The 17,007-nt window shown below is 35.5% G+C and overlaps 1 protein-coding gene across 24 annotated transcripts in view; it reads left to right on the top strand.

Annotated features, from left to right (window-relative positions):
• Nucleotides 1–17,007, top strand: part of slc4a4a (solute carrier family 4 member 4a) — a 129,541-nt gene that overhangs the window by 30,476 nt on the left and 82,058 nt on the right.

The following is a 17,007-nucleotide window of genomic DNA, read 5'->3' as shown; positions in this document are numbered from 1 at the left end:
GTGCAAACAAAAAACTGATTTAAGTGAAGTCATCTTTCTCTACTGTATTGTTTTTTAATAGAGCAAACACTTGACAAGTAACTTTTCTTCTAAATTATCAAAAACTGTGGTTATGATGACTATCCAGCAAGCTAATTCAGCTAAAAAATAGTGCTAAAAATGTAACTTTAATTCAGTATTTAAATCTCATAATTAAAGAGAAAATGAGGTGAATAATTGCAAGAATGTCCACTTTTTTAAGGAAAAAGGAACCACACCTTCCACCAGGCTGGCTACAGGGCTGATAGTGTGATGACGCAATGATATAAATCAATCTATGTGCTATAACATGTAAAACGGGAAGGAACATTCAAAAAGCAACTCATGTAAACACCTTAATCACATTATTGTCTTAATCAGATTCAGGCGAATAATTTGACTACTGATGTCCATGTCGATGTAGTCATTGTTAGTTTTTGTAATGTAGTTATCCAATGTTTACCAATTTGATTAAATGCTGTTTTTTGTTGTTGTTCCATGAACACATTAAAATATATAATATATATAAAATAAATAAAATTTAATCAAATAAATAATTCTTAAATATTTGAAAGAATGATTTTTTCATGTAAATAAACTTTCTCATCCTTTAAAAATAGATTTAATTTCTGTGTTAAAATATTTTCTGTCTTAATTTAATGTGGGCCTAACTTTTGCTGTTTGTCGACCGGTTAGCTTGAATAGCGTTGTACATTTGGAACGGCATTTCTTGGGTTTATGTAGGAATCTACTAAAATGGAGGGTGAGCTTTTTTATACACTACATTACACAAATAATCTGATCTCTGTAACATTTATTTGACATGCATATGCTTTGTAAGTTGGCGAACTAGTTACGTATGCTGTAGCAAAATCCGTGTCAGTGTCTGCTTTTCCCATGCATTGGATTTTTCTTCTGATATAAATTGATATAGCAATACAGAAAGATTAGGGCAAGCCCACATGTAACAATGTTCTGGCTACTTGCCTTCCGTCCCCAAACAGCGTGAGCACTGACCTTTGTCTGTAGATGGATTACTTCCTGATTGTTATCCCTTATCCGGATGCATGTTTGTTAGTATCAATCTTCCTCTTTATAGGCTGCAACAAATAACATAGTAAATCTCTTTTAAACGTGAACTGTATGATGTCAAAAAATAAATAAAAATCAGCAGGAAATGTTCTAAATGTGTTCATATTCCTGATCTTAAAGGTATAGTTAAGCCAAGACAAAAAAATTGTGCCATTATTTATATTGTGATGTCTTATGTGATTACAAAGATGAAGTGTTGAGTAATTTTCTCTGGGCTCTCGCTGTACAACATTTGAAAAGCAGCAATCAAAATGTTGTTCATTTGACTTAAGAAGTGATGCATGTTGACAGGATTCAGTTAGTTGTTGATTCATAAAACTGATCTGAGTAACTCATTTAATCCTTTATCTGGTTGTAGTGTGTAAAATGTGTTAATCTATTTAAACGTTGATTTCAGTACATTCAAATAATGCTAGAATTTTCTATCTTAATGAACTGGCTGTTTTAAATGGAGAATTCTGCTGATTCTGCTTCAATTTCTTTGGATGTGCCGTCACCGTTTTTTATTAGCTTTTAAAACGGCCACATTTTGTTATTCCCTTTTGTTGTCTTCAACACAATTAAGTCTTCTGTTCAGCTGTTAAATTTGAAAGACATGATGAAGACGATGTACATTTCACATTTCTACATGTGTTCTATATGGACTTTTAGTTTGAAGTTCTAGACTATGTTTTGAATATTGTTTCCTGTTTTGTTGTTTCCCAGGTATGTGGTGGTGACCAATTGGTTTGTTTTAAGTGTTGACTAGTTTATTATGTGGTTAGTCTGCTGTGTTGAGGGGGAGTCTCTTCCTGTTCTCTACTGTGATATATGGTTTTATCTGAGTCAGTTTTGGGATCTGAGGTATTGACTGTAAATTTCTGTTGTTTCATGGACAAGAGTCCTGTAACATTGCTTCCTAACCAGTCATCATTTGCTGTCTTTAATGATGTGCATGCCAATGCCCATGTAGAAATCTGATATATGGCAATATATACAAATGACGCACAGTAGGCAATGTCTGAGTTTCATATAAAATGTCATATACTGTATGCAACCAATACAATCTCAAATCAGAAAAAGTTGGAACAGTATGGAAAACTAAATAAAAAAGAATACATTTACGAAGACTTGTATTTCATTGCCGGCAATAATACAGCACATTATTTAATGTGTTTCTGATGATTTATATTTATTGTTTTATACACTTATTCCAGTTTTGGAACAAAATACAGGTTTAGGTAAAGTTAGAAATCACTACTTTCTGTTCCAACTTTTTCTGATTTGGGGATGTATTTCAAAATATTGTGCAAATGGCAGTTTGTGCAAACATACATATTTTTATATTGTATGCATTTCATAAGCATGACATTGGTCCTCTGCTTTTAACCAGCGCCCAGGAAGTAATTAGCCTTGCTCAAAAGCACCTCAGCTGGGTATTCAAGGTTGAGAAAGTGTGGATTATTCACTCCACCATCTTCAATTTCTGCTGGTACCAGGAATTGAACCTACAAACTTTCATTTACAAGTTCAGTTTAACCTGCAACCTTTCAATTACAAGTCCAATTCCCTAACCATTAGGCCACAATTGCCACATATATAGTGTAGTGTATGGACAAAAATAAATAGTCTATTGTCTCATTGTATTCTTTATCTTTAATATTGTGTTGTGTGGCAAAATACAGTATTTACTGTAATACTTTATCAGAATTTATATGAGCACAAAATTACAGACAGTTATGGGGCTGCAGATAGAAACATGCATTGTGAGAAATTTGCAATCTTGAAAGTACATTGTTTACCTTTTATTAATATAAATATAAGTAATTAAATATAAGTAGTTTATATTAGTTTTTAAAATTAATATGTATTTCTAATATTTGTTTCTACGTTCTAAATTTGCCCTGAAGTTCATGAATATGAATAAGTAGATATTCAAATATACTTCAAAATGTAAAAAAAAAAACAAAAAAAAAAACACTTTCCATGTGGTCAGTGTATATATATTATTATTTTATTTAATTTATAGTGAAGGTACCATATCATGACCATTACAGTTGAAGTCAGATTTATTAGCCTCCCTGTGAATTTTTTTCTTTCTTTTTTAATTATTTCCTAAGTGATGTTTAAAAGAGGAAGGAAATTTTTACAGTATGTCCGATAATATTTTTTCTTCTGGAGAAAGTCTTATTTGTTTTATTTCGGCTAGAATAAAAGCAGTTTTCAGTTTTTAAAAAAAACATTTTAGGGACAAAATTATTAGCTTTTTTTTTTTTTAATAGTCTACAGAACAAACCATCGTTATACAATAACTTGCCTAATTACCCCAACCTGCCTAGTTAACCTATATTAACCTAGTTAAGCCTTTAAATGTCACTTTAAGCTGTATAGAAGTGTCTTGAAAAACATTTAGTACAATATTATTTACTGTCATCGTGGCAAAGATAAAATAAATCAGTTATTAGAAATGAGTTATTAAAACTATTATGTTTAGAAATGTGTTGAAACAATCTTCTCTCCGTTAAACAGAAATTGGGGAAAAAACTAAACAGAGGGGCGAATAATTCAGGGGACCAATAATTCTGACTTCAACTATATATATACCTCTGGAATGAGTGTGCACTCTACCACATTTAGTATCTCGTGAAAGAACTCCAGTACTCCAATTGTCAGCATCACAGATTTTATTAAATTGTGAAAAATCTGAGTAAAAGTACTGAGTACAAAGTAAAGTACTTTGTAGCAGTTGTCATCTACAATGACACAATAGATGAGATTTAAAAAAACAGATTCTTGCATCCAAAAGTCATTATTTACTGATCATGCAAAAATAGCACTGATGATGTTGTGTAACCCGATTCTGACATTAAATATTTTTTTATTACCCCTTCATTAAATTTGCAACATGAAAACCTACTTATGCTCACCTTCATGAGCATAAGGTTATTTTTAGTTTAGACTTGAATATTTAAAATTGATGCTCAGCTCTCTATGCCTATGCCCACTCATTTTTAAACGTCAGCCAGTCAGACCCTCTGCTGAGCAGGACGTCCCACAGGAGATCTCTTAAACCCTGAGACAGGAGGGCTGGTGCACTGTAATCCTCTCAACTACAGTTATTCTCTCCCTCCACTGCAGGTTATAATTAGTTAATCTAACCTTCTTCCTAAGTCCAGCCCACATATGCTATTGCCAACTATAACAAGTCTTTGTTTTCTAGACTGGTTAGATAAAGGTTTGATTCACCAAAAAAAAAAAGAAAAGAAAAGAAATAAACTTCTACTTTGTTCATATTTGAAACACAAATGAAGATTTTTTTGGATGAAATCCGATAGCTTTCTGATTCTCCTTATAGCAATGCCCCTGAAATGACCAAAGCAAAGAAATGTACACTGAAAAAAATTTATTTCTTGGATTTACAAAATGTTTTTTGGTTAAGTGGTTGTAATCAATTTATTTGGGCTGAATTTAACCTAAAGGGTTTAAATTGTTTAAAGGGTTAAACAAATTAAGTTAAACATTACTACATTTAAATTGTTTGATTAAATTCAACATATATAAATTGTTTGCAACAATTTTGAAGGCGTCTTTTTTTGAGTGTACCAAGAACATCATTAAAACAGTTTTATTAAGTGACAAATACTTTTGTGCACAAAAAAATAGAATTAACATCATTATCAATTAACATCAGTTTCTTACCTTCAGTTTATTTAATATTGTAAAACATTACCTTTAAAAAATAACCTTACACATTCGGTGCTCTCATAAATGTCTTCCCTAAACAGACATGTCTCATAATTGTCTTCCCTTTATTGTTGAATAAAGAAATTTTGTTTCAATTAATGCACATAAAGTATTCTTGTAGTTTCCAATTGAACTTCTGATGACACATGGGTTGTTCTGATGATATTCTTTGTACTTTTCTGGACTATAAGTGTCTATGAAGGATCAGAGAGCTTTCGGATTTCATTTAAAATATTTGTAATATTTTCTTCCATCTTACAGGTTAATGAATGACTTAAATGTGTGTAATTAATCACAAAATATTTGTTTTTGGAGTGAAAACTATAGAAATCAATGGCTGAAAAACATTTTTATAAATATCTTATTTTTTGTTGAACATAGGAAAGAAAGGCATAAAGGTATTGAAACATTGAGTGTGTGTAAAAGTTAGCACATTTATTTTTTTTATTTTTGTGACCTATCCCTTTAAGTGTTTTAGATGACTAAATTATCATTCTATACTTGTTCATTAACATTAAAAATGACATTTTATCTGTTGCTTACTCTTATTCCTACCCTTCCAACAACAACAACAACAACAAAAAACCTATAAAGCCTAGATGTAAGGGATAGAGATTGTTTGGGCCTAAATCTTAAAAATATGATTCGTTATTTTGCATCATATCTGTTGCTATATAATTCCCTTTAGAACACTTCTAATATTATTTTTAAGTGTTTCATTCCACTGTGGCAACACTTAATTAATCAGGGATAAAGTCAAAGGAAATTTAATGAATGAATATTGTTTTTTACATATATTATTTATAGCAATTTCAAGCCTATCTTACTCTTGAAAAAAGCAAAAAGTAAATAACACAATACGACCCCTGATAACCTCTGATGACACATGGATTGTTTTAAAGATGCTCTTGGTACTTTTCTAGACTATAAGTGTCAATACCCCTGCTGTCTGTGAAGGATCAGAGAGCTTGTGGAATACTTTAAAATTATTTGTAATATTTTCTTTGAAAATAACATGAAGGTGTGTAATTAATGGAAGAATGTTAAGTATTTGGGTTAAACTATTCCTTTAATATTGGTTGTGAACAAAATAACACACAACTTTTCATTACCATGGTGAGATTGGCTAATTCATGCCTGCGTGTGCATGTGGAGATTCTGTTTAGTCGTGTTATTTTGGGAGGATTTTCAATGTTTGTCAGCCTTGTGTATGTGTTTATTGGGTGGCATTTATGCATGTATTTAAGCATGGAGAGGATCTGGACATGCTGCTTCCTCTGACAGTGCTTTGGGGGATGTCTGGGATTATAGGTGCTTATAGATGACCACATGTCCACCCACACACACTCTTCTCAATGACCAGGAAGTGACCAGATTACAATTGTTTATATGTGTGAGTACTTGATAATGCAGCCAGTGAATATTCAGATTTAATTTATTGTAGTTTGCTGTAATGAACAGAATAACAATATTTATAATGTACCACAGTCTTAAATGAATAGACACGACAAAACAGACAGTTATATCATCCTTTACTCACCCTTCACTTGTCACAAATCAAGTTTTTTTTTTCTGTTGAACAAAATAAGATATTTTTTAAAAATGTTGTAACCATTGTAACCATTGACATCCATAGTATTTGTTTTTCCTACTATGAAAGTAAATGGTTGAAAGTTTCTACCATTTTTCGAAATATCCTATTTTGTGTCAAACAGAAGAAAGAAAGACATAAAGGTACAGTATGGAAAGACTTGAGGGTGTGTACATGTAAGTACATTTTTATTTTTGGGTGAGAACTAACTCTTTGAGTGTATTAGATGACTAAATTATTCAATTTAATTAAGCTCATCTTTATTTCTATAACACGTTTACAATGCAGACTGTGTCAAAGCAGCTCAACATAGAAGTTCTAGTCAATTGAAACAGTGCAGTCCTGGGGTCCGTTCTTCGTACGTGGATTACTCAATTAGCTGGATTTCGATATTGACGTGGATTTGACATGATCCAGGATCGTTTCGTTCTTCAAAGCTGATCCGAGAGTTGTTGTCATAGCAACAGTTCTGCTAGCTTAAACCTGACCGGGAGCAGGTTCAATTCATATAAACAGGATTAGATCGGCTCAGTTTAAGCAAATATAATACAGAAAGTGTACCGAATTCTGATATTTTCTTACAGTAGTAGTTATATACACTTGGGAAAAGAGTAAATATTTTTTAAACTATATATATAAAGTTATAGTTATTGATAAAATAAATAAAGTTATATATATTAATAAAACTTATGCAATCTGCACCCTCGAAATTAAAGTACAAAGACTGATACCTGGTGGTGCAAAGAGAAAACTTATTGATATGAACTTTTTAGATCGCTTAGTACAAATTGTGTATAATAAACATGCACAATATGTGACTTTTTTAAAGCAATAATACATTTATGCAGTCATGAACATGTTTTGATAGTTAATATGCCAGTGATTTGATGCTTCACAAAAGTTGCAGACGCCTTTACCAATATCAAAATGCTTTTGTAAACAACCAGTTATTCTTTACACCGATTAAAAAACGGCTACTATAATAAAGAAAATCTTTTCTAAATGTAGAACTAAATACATTGATATGCATTGAAATACATGATGAATACTCTTGACACATGACAGTGTAAAGCCTGCAGCTCACAACAAATGTGAAGTTACTGCGTGTCATATTTAACAAACGGTTTACTGCTAATTTGACGTAATTTTGCTCACATGGATAATTGAATATTAATCAGATGATGTCATTACGCAGCTGTGCCGTCAGCCAATCGTTGCATTGCTGATCATGATTTCGAGGATAGATAGACCTGTCCTTCACAACACACGCAGCAATCTCAGATCAGTTTATCCAGACATTCTAATCTGATTCGCGAACTTGTTTGAAGAACCAAATTATCGAGAGATCAGTTATCAAGATTAAAAGATCCAGGATCTGCCAAATCATCTTAGATCATTTAAGCGAGGTACGAAGAACGGACCCCAGTAGTTCAGTTCAGTGTGGTCCACACTTCCAAACACTGAAGAGCAAATCCATTAATGCACAGCTCCACAAGCCCCAAACCAAGCAAGCCAGTGGTGGCATTTATTATTATATATTTATTCATTAACATTGACAATTACATTTAATCTAATCTTTACTCCTAACCCTATGCTAACAACAACAACAACAACAACAACAACAACAACAAAGAAATTGTAAAGACTAGACATAAAGTATAAAGATAGTTTGGACCTAAATCTTAAAAATATGATCTGGTATTTTGCATCATATCTGTTGCTATATAATTCACTTTAGAACACTTTTAATGTGCATCTTTGTGTTAACTGATCCATATTCAGGGCCAGGCCTATCCACATGAATTTAAGTTAATTATTTGGCCTTTTTATAGAAAAAGAAACACAGGGGCATGTGCTTTGTGACCTGTTTCTTTTCTCTTTATTGGTCTCTCAGGGATTCTTTTACAGAATCCCTCTCAAAACATCAGTGGGGTCTCAAATGAATCCCAAATCAATTCCCGGCCTTTTGTTGACTGCTCTAATCCTGACATCTGAGGAGGATCAAAAGCTGAAATTAATTTCCAGATAACAAAAGAGTGATTTCGTCCAGTTTGAATTGTATTTATGGAGATCAATATAAATACTTTGATGAATTTAAAGTGTTTTTAAAAGGATAATTCTCCAGAGCTATTTAAATTGCCAAGCATGTAGAGTGGTTTCTGATAGGCTCAGTCCATAGGAGTGGTGATGTATTATTTGAATGGGAATTAAACCGATGATTCTGTCCACTTGTTGATGCTGATCAGTTTATAATCGCGCACTGTGTGTGTCCTCGACTAATATTCTTGATTCTTGATGACACTCTTCTTGATGTTTCTTTTAGATCATTTGGTTAAAATATTGACCAAAAAAGCAGAAGACTCTTGAGTTTGTTTTTTGCATGGGAGTCCCATGAAACCCTTTCAAACTATTTGTGGTAATGGAGAGATCAGATTGTACTTTTGAAGACTTTCTGATCTCAAGACCCAACCAACTTCTGGAGTTCTCTAGTTATGATTCTTGGAGATTTTAGCCACTTAAATACATGTGTTAGGACAACATATGTCAATTTGATTTATATAACACTATTAAACACAACCAGAGTTTGACCAATGTGCTGCACAGTACAAAACACAACAAAGAAAAATATAAAATTATAGCTAAAACAGACAATTTTCATTGATTAAATGCCAAATAAAAGAGGTAAGTTTTCAACCTAGATTTAAAAACAGACCGAGATGAAACAGATCTAATATTATATATATAATATATAGATATATAATATCTAATTTCACAGAACCAGCTACTGCAAAAGTATGCTCACCCCTGCATTTTAGCCTCGACTTAGGGATACATAATAATCTCTTGTTAGATGAGCGAAGAGACCGACCAGGCTGATGCTCAATCAAAATGTCTGACAGATAAGAAGGTGCTAGGCCATTTAGAGATTTAAAAACCTCTAATATAGACACCTCACATCCTCTTCCGGGCTAAGTAATAATTACTTCCAGTTGGCTGGAACTTCTTCATTATTGCTCTGATGCGGTGTCAATGGCATTTTTTATGTTTATGCAGATTTTTTCATAGGGCTTTACATTAACACCAGACAGGTTAGACAGACAATCCCACTAGCCACTTTGGCTGGTTGAAAATAATTTTTAAATTGTAGTTTTCCTAAAAGTATGGTTTGACAATATAAGGATGACTCAATATGCGTGCAAATGGGATCTTAGAATCGAGAATTACAATAATTGTGATTACGCGAGCAGAAGAAAGCAAGTGAATACCGAATGAGAGAATGATCATCACTCGCGCTAACAGCTGATGTGATGCGTGTGACTTCTTAAAACACGTGCGCGCAACTGCTTAACGCTTGTGCGCTCCCGAATCATGAAGCAACCATGTCTGGAACAGTTTCTGGAAACGCAACTGTCATCGGTTCTCTTTCAAATAAACTAGAGAAAAAGTGATGAACATGCCTCCACAGTCCTGATGCTTTTAAGAGCTCAAAATGTGTCTTTTTGTAAGCTGCACCGGTTGCTTTCACTTTGAACAGATTATTAAATTGCCTAAAGTTAACCGTGTGCATGTGATCATCCTTTTATTATCACACATGGTATGTTTCACCTGCTTTAATCTGCTTATGATTTATTTGCTTTCATTTTTGTTAAAATGGTTTAATTATATATTTTTTTTACAATATTGCTTTAATGGGAAATGAACTCTCCATTTATGTGCAGTTAACTGGTGATCCGAGAGATCTTTAGCCAGGACAGATTACCGTGCTTATTTTTGATACATGACAATAGTTATTTTTTAAAAGTCAATTGCTTTTCTTTCTTTTTTACGAAATGTTTTGTTAAATAAAAAGTATAGTATACAGCTGTATTTGGCTTGTTTTGACACATAAAAAATTTGTGGCTAAGAAATAATTGTTGGTTATAGAGATAAATTTGGTAAATCGTTAATTTTGAGCTCTAAAAAGTCATGTGAAATAAAAACTAATTGCAATATAACACTATGAAACCATGACTCCTTTGCTCATGCTCATTCAGCAAGCTCATACTCAAAAAGTAATATGAAATAGGACGCATGTGGACATAACACAAAATTTAAATCAAGTAATTTTAGCATGTCAATGTCAAATTTATGCATATAAAATATATTTTTCCAACAACAAATATGTGGCTAGTGAAAATGCAGCGTGGCTAGGAACATTGAAGAACTACTTGCCACAGTGGCCGGTGATTAAAAAAGTTAATGTTAAGCCCTGAGCACTTCCCATTTTGTGATGCTCAACGTTCTTTTACACATTGTGATGAATGTGTGAGTTTGGCCTGTGTGCTTGCTCATATGTAAAGCCCTGTCAAACAGAAGGTCATTGTTCAATAATTACCTGTTCCTAGGTCACTCAGGTGTACTACAAGATGTAAAATATCAACATGAATTTACTTAATTTTATTTGCTTATATGAATCGCCAGATGTGCAAATAATTGAGGCATTTAAAACAAAATTGATATATTTATGTAGTTTGAAGTCTGATGTTTGGGGTATCTAACTTTATCCATTTATATAAATATTTTTATTACATTTTAACTGAACTGTACCTTAAATACTGTGAAAAAAAACTCTTAATAATACAAATAGCTTAAGAGCGATTTATCTTCAGATCATGGGCTTCACAGGGGGACTCAGTCATGTGATCATCATCTTGAATGGATCCTTCATCTAATTCTTCATCTAAGTTTTCAGTGGAATTGCCTGATTTAAAATTAGCGCTTAGTGTCACACCAGGCGACAGGGTTTTCAGTGACAAAATATTCTTATGTTTTTTAAAAATATGGATGAAAAAAAGATTGCCAAAATAGCCACTTTTAAAATTAGGACTGAGGTATTTAATAATGATTTAGCATTTTTTTTATTTACTTTTAAATTATTTATGATTATTTTTAAAATTAGAATCTTATTAAAAAAAATTTATTTAACTGTTTGAGACAGTCACACCATGGGACAGTTTTGAGCTTTTGTGGAAAAAAACTGAAAGAATTTTAACAGTTTTTTATAACAAGAAGTTAATGGAAGACAAATTATTTAACCATTTACTGCATTTTCAAATGATGATAATACTAATTATGTTTATTTTTGGCATGTGTGACTGTGAAAATACATGGTCATGTCAACACACCCTATATGTATAAAGTCTTGATTGTGCCCGTAACCCATGTTTTCTGAATAGGGTATGGAGACTTGTGTCTTTTAACAGACTATGGGAGTACATCATAGTCCAGGGGTGGCCAACCCTGTTCCTGGAGAGCCACCTTCCTGCAGATTTCAGTTGCAAACCATATCAAACACACCTGCCTGTAATTTTCAACCCGGGCTCATTGTGGAAACGTAGCCCCGCGGACGTTTCTGCGGATGCAATTTACGTCCCGGGAGGTACGTATTCGAGCGTTTTTTTGTTTTCGCGGATCCGTGAGAGGCCACTGTGCGCGCTTTTTCGCGTCTCGGGCGGGCGCCTCTCGGGAGCCGTTCTCGCGCGAATAGCCGCCGGATCGAAAAAAAAAAAAAAAAAGCAAAAGCCCCCGTCTTCGATCTCGACCGCGTTTTCGGATCCCGCCGCATTCTCGCCCTTATTTTCCGGATTCCGTTTTTCGTCTTACCTGATTTCCGGAACCCGCCGTTCCCCAGGCTCGATCCCGGTCGTCGTCCACCGCGGCCGGCTCCAGCTAGTCCTCCTCCTCCTCCGGGGCCTCCGCTCCGCCGACGCAACGCTGTGAGCTAGGCGGTCGAACTGATTGCGTCGGGAAAGCCCTCCACTCGGAGGCGAGCCGTCGGCCGGGCGAGCGCGAAGAGGAGGGGCGGAGCGGCGCCACACCGCCCCGCGGCGTTCGCTCGAAAAAAAAACAAACGCGGCCTTTACGTACCTCCGGCCACGTAAATCGCGGTCTCCAGAAATGTCCGCGGGGCTACGTTTCCAGAATGAGCTTGGGTTGAATTATTACATGGTGCTCAGGTCCTAATTAATTGGTTCAGGTGTGTTTGATATGGGTAGCAACTGAAATCTGCAGGAAGGTGGCTCTCCAGGAACAGGGTTGGCCACCCCTTCCATAGGGAACGCCCTGGTTACATCTATAACCCACGTTCCCTTTATGGGAACTCCAACGTGTGTCTGGTAACAAACTACTGGGAGTACACCATAGTCTGTTACCAGACACACGTTGGAGTTACCATGAAGGGGAACTGTGCTGTTTGTTCTCAAAGAGATCAGTTTTTGTTCATATTTTGAGCAAAAAAATCAAAAGGTTAAACAACAAAGACATTTTTTCACACCCTTCTGCGCTCATATTTACCAAGGGGTGTCTAGAAGGTATTGGGGGTGGGGGTAATTGTACGTGTTAGAGAATGTAACTGGAGTCAGAGTTGTTCATTTAAGCTTAGGTTTGTCCCTAACAGCTCTTCTAAGAACCATTAGGATGTTTTCATGGATGTGGGAAAGCCGGTATGGAGACAGTAGTAGTTTGTGCTGTGGTGGTCTTGGGTATCGGTTACTGTCAGGAAGTCAGTAGGAGATGGCAGGGGAGGCAGTCGAGTGAAAGAACAATAGCTGCTCTGAATAAAACTCTTTTGTGCCTCGAACAAAAGACAAGAGGCACTCATCACAGGCATGTGACGCCTCAAATGTGTTTAATCACTGTTGTTCCTCTCACTGCTGGACAGATGTGGAACACAGCAGTGGTCAATGTATGTTTGATTTGGCTTTGATTTGTCTACACATAAAAGCATGAGGAAAGATCACAATTCGGTTGTCATTTGATGATAAAAGTTCATTTTAAAGGTCCATATTAAAGGTTTATTGACTGTAAACTATTGTAAATACTGTTTTGATGTGCAGTAGTTATTAAAATGACCTTGATTAGGTCATTTATTTTATATCTACACTTACCTGCCACTTTATTAGGTACACCTGTCCAACTGCTTGTTATCACAAATCAGCCAATCCCATGGCAACAACTCAGTGCATTAAGGCATGTAGACATGGTCAAGACAATCTGCTGCAGTTCAAATGGAGCATCAGAATGGAGAAGAAAAGTGATTTAAGTAATCACTTTTTATTTTTAATTAAGTAGTAATGTGACATGGTTGTTGATGTCAGACCGGGCGGTCTGAGTATTTCAGAAACTGCTGATGTACTGGGATTTTCACACACAACCATCTCTAGGGTTTACAGAGAATAGTCTGAAAAAAAGAAAATATCCAGTAAGCTGCAGTTCTGTGGGTGCAAATGAGGTCAGAGGAGTATGGCCAGACTGGTTCCAGCTGATATAAAAGCAAAATTTACTCTAATAACCACTTGTTACAACCGAGGTATACAGAAGGATGTCAGAATTTGGCATCAACATGAAAGTACGGATCTATCCTGCCTTGTATCAACGGTTCAGGCTGGTGGTGATGATGTAATGGTGTGGGGGATATTTTCTTCGCACACTTTGGGTCCATTACTATCAGTTGAGCATTGTGTCAAAGCCACAGCTTACCTGAGTACTGTTGCTGATCATATTATGAACACAGTGTACCCACCTTCTGATGGGGTACTTCCAGCAGGATAATTCACCATGTCATAAAGTGCGAATCATCTCAGACTGGTTTCTTGAACACGACCACAGTCACCAGATGTTAATCCAATAAAGCACCTTTGGGTTGTGGATGAACAGGAGATTGGAATCATGGATGTGCAGCCGACAAATCTGCAGCAACTGCGTGATGCTATAATGTCAATATGGACCAAAATCTCAGAGGAATATTTCCAGTACCTTGTTGAATCTATACCACCAAGGATTAAGCCAGTTATGAAGGCAAAAAGGGATCCGACCCAGCACTAGTAAGATGTACCTAATAAAGAATAAAGAATGCACTGCTTTTATTGATAGTTTAAAGCAGGGGTCACCAATCTCGGTCCTGAAGGATCAGTGTCCCTGTAGGGTTTAGCTCCAACTTACACACCTGCCTGAGTGTTTCAAATATACCTAGTAAGACCTTGATTAGTTTGTTCAGGTGTGTTTGATTAGGGTTGGAGCTAAAATCCGCCTGACACTGACCCTCCAGGAACACGTTTGGTGACCCCTGGTTTAAAGCAATAGTTCACCTAAAATGGATTTTTACTCACCATTTACTCAACTTAAAGTGGTTTCATACCTTTATGCTATCTATTTTCCGTTGACCACAAAGGAAGATATTTTGAATAAGAGTTGAAAACTTTGACTATTAACTTCCATCGTAGGAAAAAACTAATATTATAGAGGTCAATGGTTACAGGTTTCCAACATATAACATAAATAAATCAAACAAGTAAAGGGTGACAAGTAAATGGTGAGTAAATGATGTAATTAATTCAAAATTTTGAGCAAACTATAACTTTAAGTGTTTGTAGCTCATAATATTGGATATTCGCAATCTTTAATTAAACTTGGATTGACCCTACTCTTTAGACCACAAGCTCTGAGTGTGCATCCCAATCGGAAGCTGACTTGAAATCCTCTTTGTGTCTTGATATGTGGCAAGCCATGTGTTTCTGCCAAGCGTCTGTTGCTAGGAGTAAATACAAAAGACCGTTTTGTAATAGACACTCGTGTTACACACTCGCACAGTCGAAAAGACTCTCAGGATTGCAGTTCAAATCTATGCAGCCTGTTAAAGATATTCCTAATCCTGTAGGTGGTTATTCATTTGCAAGACGCTTGAAAGGTTGACATGAGATATTGAATAAAATAATTTCTTTCATTTATAATCCCTTTTCACAAGTCTTAAATGTTTGTGTGAAACTTGTCCGAGGTGTAACCTTATTAGAAAAATCTTGGTGGAATTTTACAGGCAAAAAGATCAGTGATGTCAGCTGAACATCTTTATATATAAAATATTTACTTGAATTCATCATGTGAAGATAATATCTCTGTATTTTACCATGTGTACATGGTACATGTTTGTGGTTCTCAAATGATGGTTAATAGTAAATTGACCATTAGTTGAACACTTAAGGCCCGCACACTGAGACATTTTTTGCTCGTGTTTTCTGTCGATGTTTAACGCCTCGTGACTATTTAAAGGCCATCAATGTGATTGTGCACACCAAGGCGCAAAACGACAGGTGCAAAAGCATCATTTAAAAAAAAAACGCTCATGCTTGTTTTTTTTTTATTTGACGCGCCGCGTTAAAACCTTCTCCACCAATCAGGTTGACACTTTTGTTCACGTGCATAGAGCTGCTTTACAGCAAACAGCACATGGAGCAAATGGCGCAAAACTGTCAATGCGAGTGCACATTGAAGAAGATGCCCAGAGGCGATATGAATGTGGAGCTGCTTATTGCTCTGGTGAACAATGATCATTTCTTCATCGCTAGAGCTGGAGCTGCTACTTGAACCATCCATGCTTGTTCGAGTCACCAGTAACTTTAACAACAAGCGTGTGAACTTTCTTCTCTTCCTCTTCTTCTGTCTTACAAGTTGGTGTCGAAAGCTTAAATTTTTGTTGCGCCATCTAACGTCAAGGAGTGATTTTGCACTCTTCTGTTTGACGCCAGTGTGTTTGGGTTGGAATGCATAAAAACGTCTCGTAAAACCCTGACAAAAAAACACAAACGAAAAGCGTCCCTGCCTGTAGGAGCCTTTAGTATGTGTTTTTATTTAGTTTTGATTCAATTTGCTACACTTGGAATCAAATTCATTGTATTCAATGTTGCCAACTTAGTGACTTTGTCGCTATATTTAACAACTTTTCAGACCCTCTTAGCGTCAAAATTTTAAAAAATCACTATCGACAAATTTAGCGACATTTTTGGTTGTCACTGCAGATTTTTATAGACCATCATGTGTTCTTACTGTATCGTTCCGACTCTTCTTCACAAGTTGCAGGTCATATCGTCGGCCCCTCCCCTGCTTCAAAGCACTTACAGGTGGCCCAGTGCTCCTACAGTAGTCTCTCCCACCTGAGTTTATTACGTCTGAAAGATCACTGTAAACTCACTACACATCTATACTGATATACTGTATTCAAACAGCAATACATTTAGTTAAATTGACTTGCACATGAAGCACAGTGCAAATATAAATACACCTTTATTAACCATAGGCTGTTAAACAAACAGAAATGGTTGGACTTGATGATGTCAGTAATATGCAAATTGACGTATGACGTAATCTTGTGACATTTAGCGACTTTTCGGGCAGAGCTTGGCACCTTTTCAATGAAAATAGTTGACAACACTGATTGGATTGCTGGCACTACACAGCATTACGCATCATTTTAATGGAAAGAATGAATGACATTTGAACACTGAACGTGATGTAAGAAATAATGTGAGATCATGCTTTATGTTCACAAACGCTACTTGGTTTATTAAAACATGGCAGCTCTCATGTAGCTTCTAAATCTACAATTCTAAATCAATCTAAATGGTCAGAATAGGACAGGATGGTTGCCATGTTAGCTGATGTTTCCAATGCAATTTCCAGTCAAAACACATTTCAAAATGAAGGACGTACATTGGTGATGCATCAGTGCTCATTTTAGACTGCCTGTTTGATAATTGCACTGCACAAATGTC

Source organism: Danio rerio, chromosome 5, assembly GCF_049306965.1.
Source record: "Danio rerio strain Tuebingen ecotype United States chromosome 5, GRCz12tu, whole genome shotgun sequence".
Taxonomy (NCBI): Eukaryota; Metazoa; Chordata; class Actinopteri; order Cypriniformes; family Danionidae; genus Danio; species Danio rerio.
This window is presented reverse-complemented; position numbering and strand designations above follow the sequence as displayed.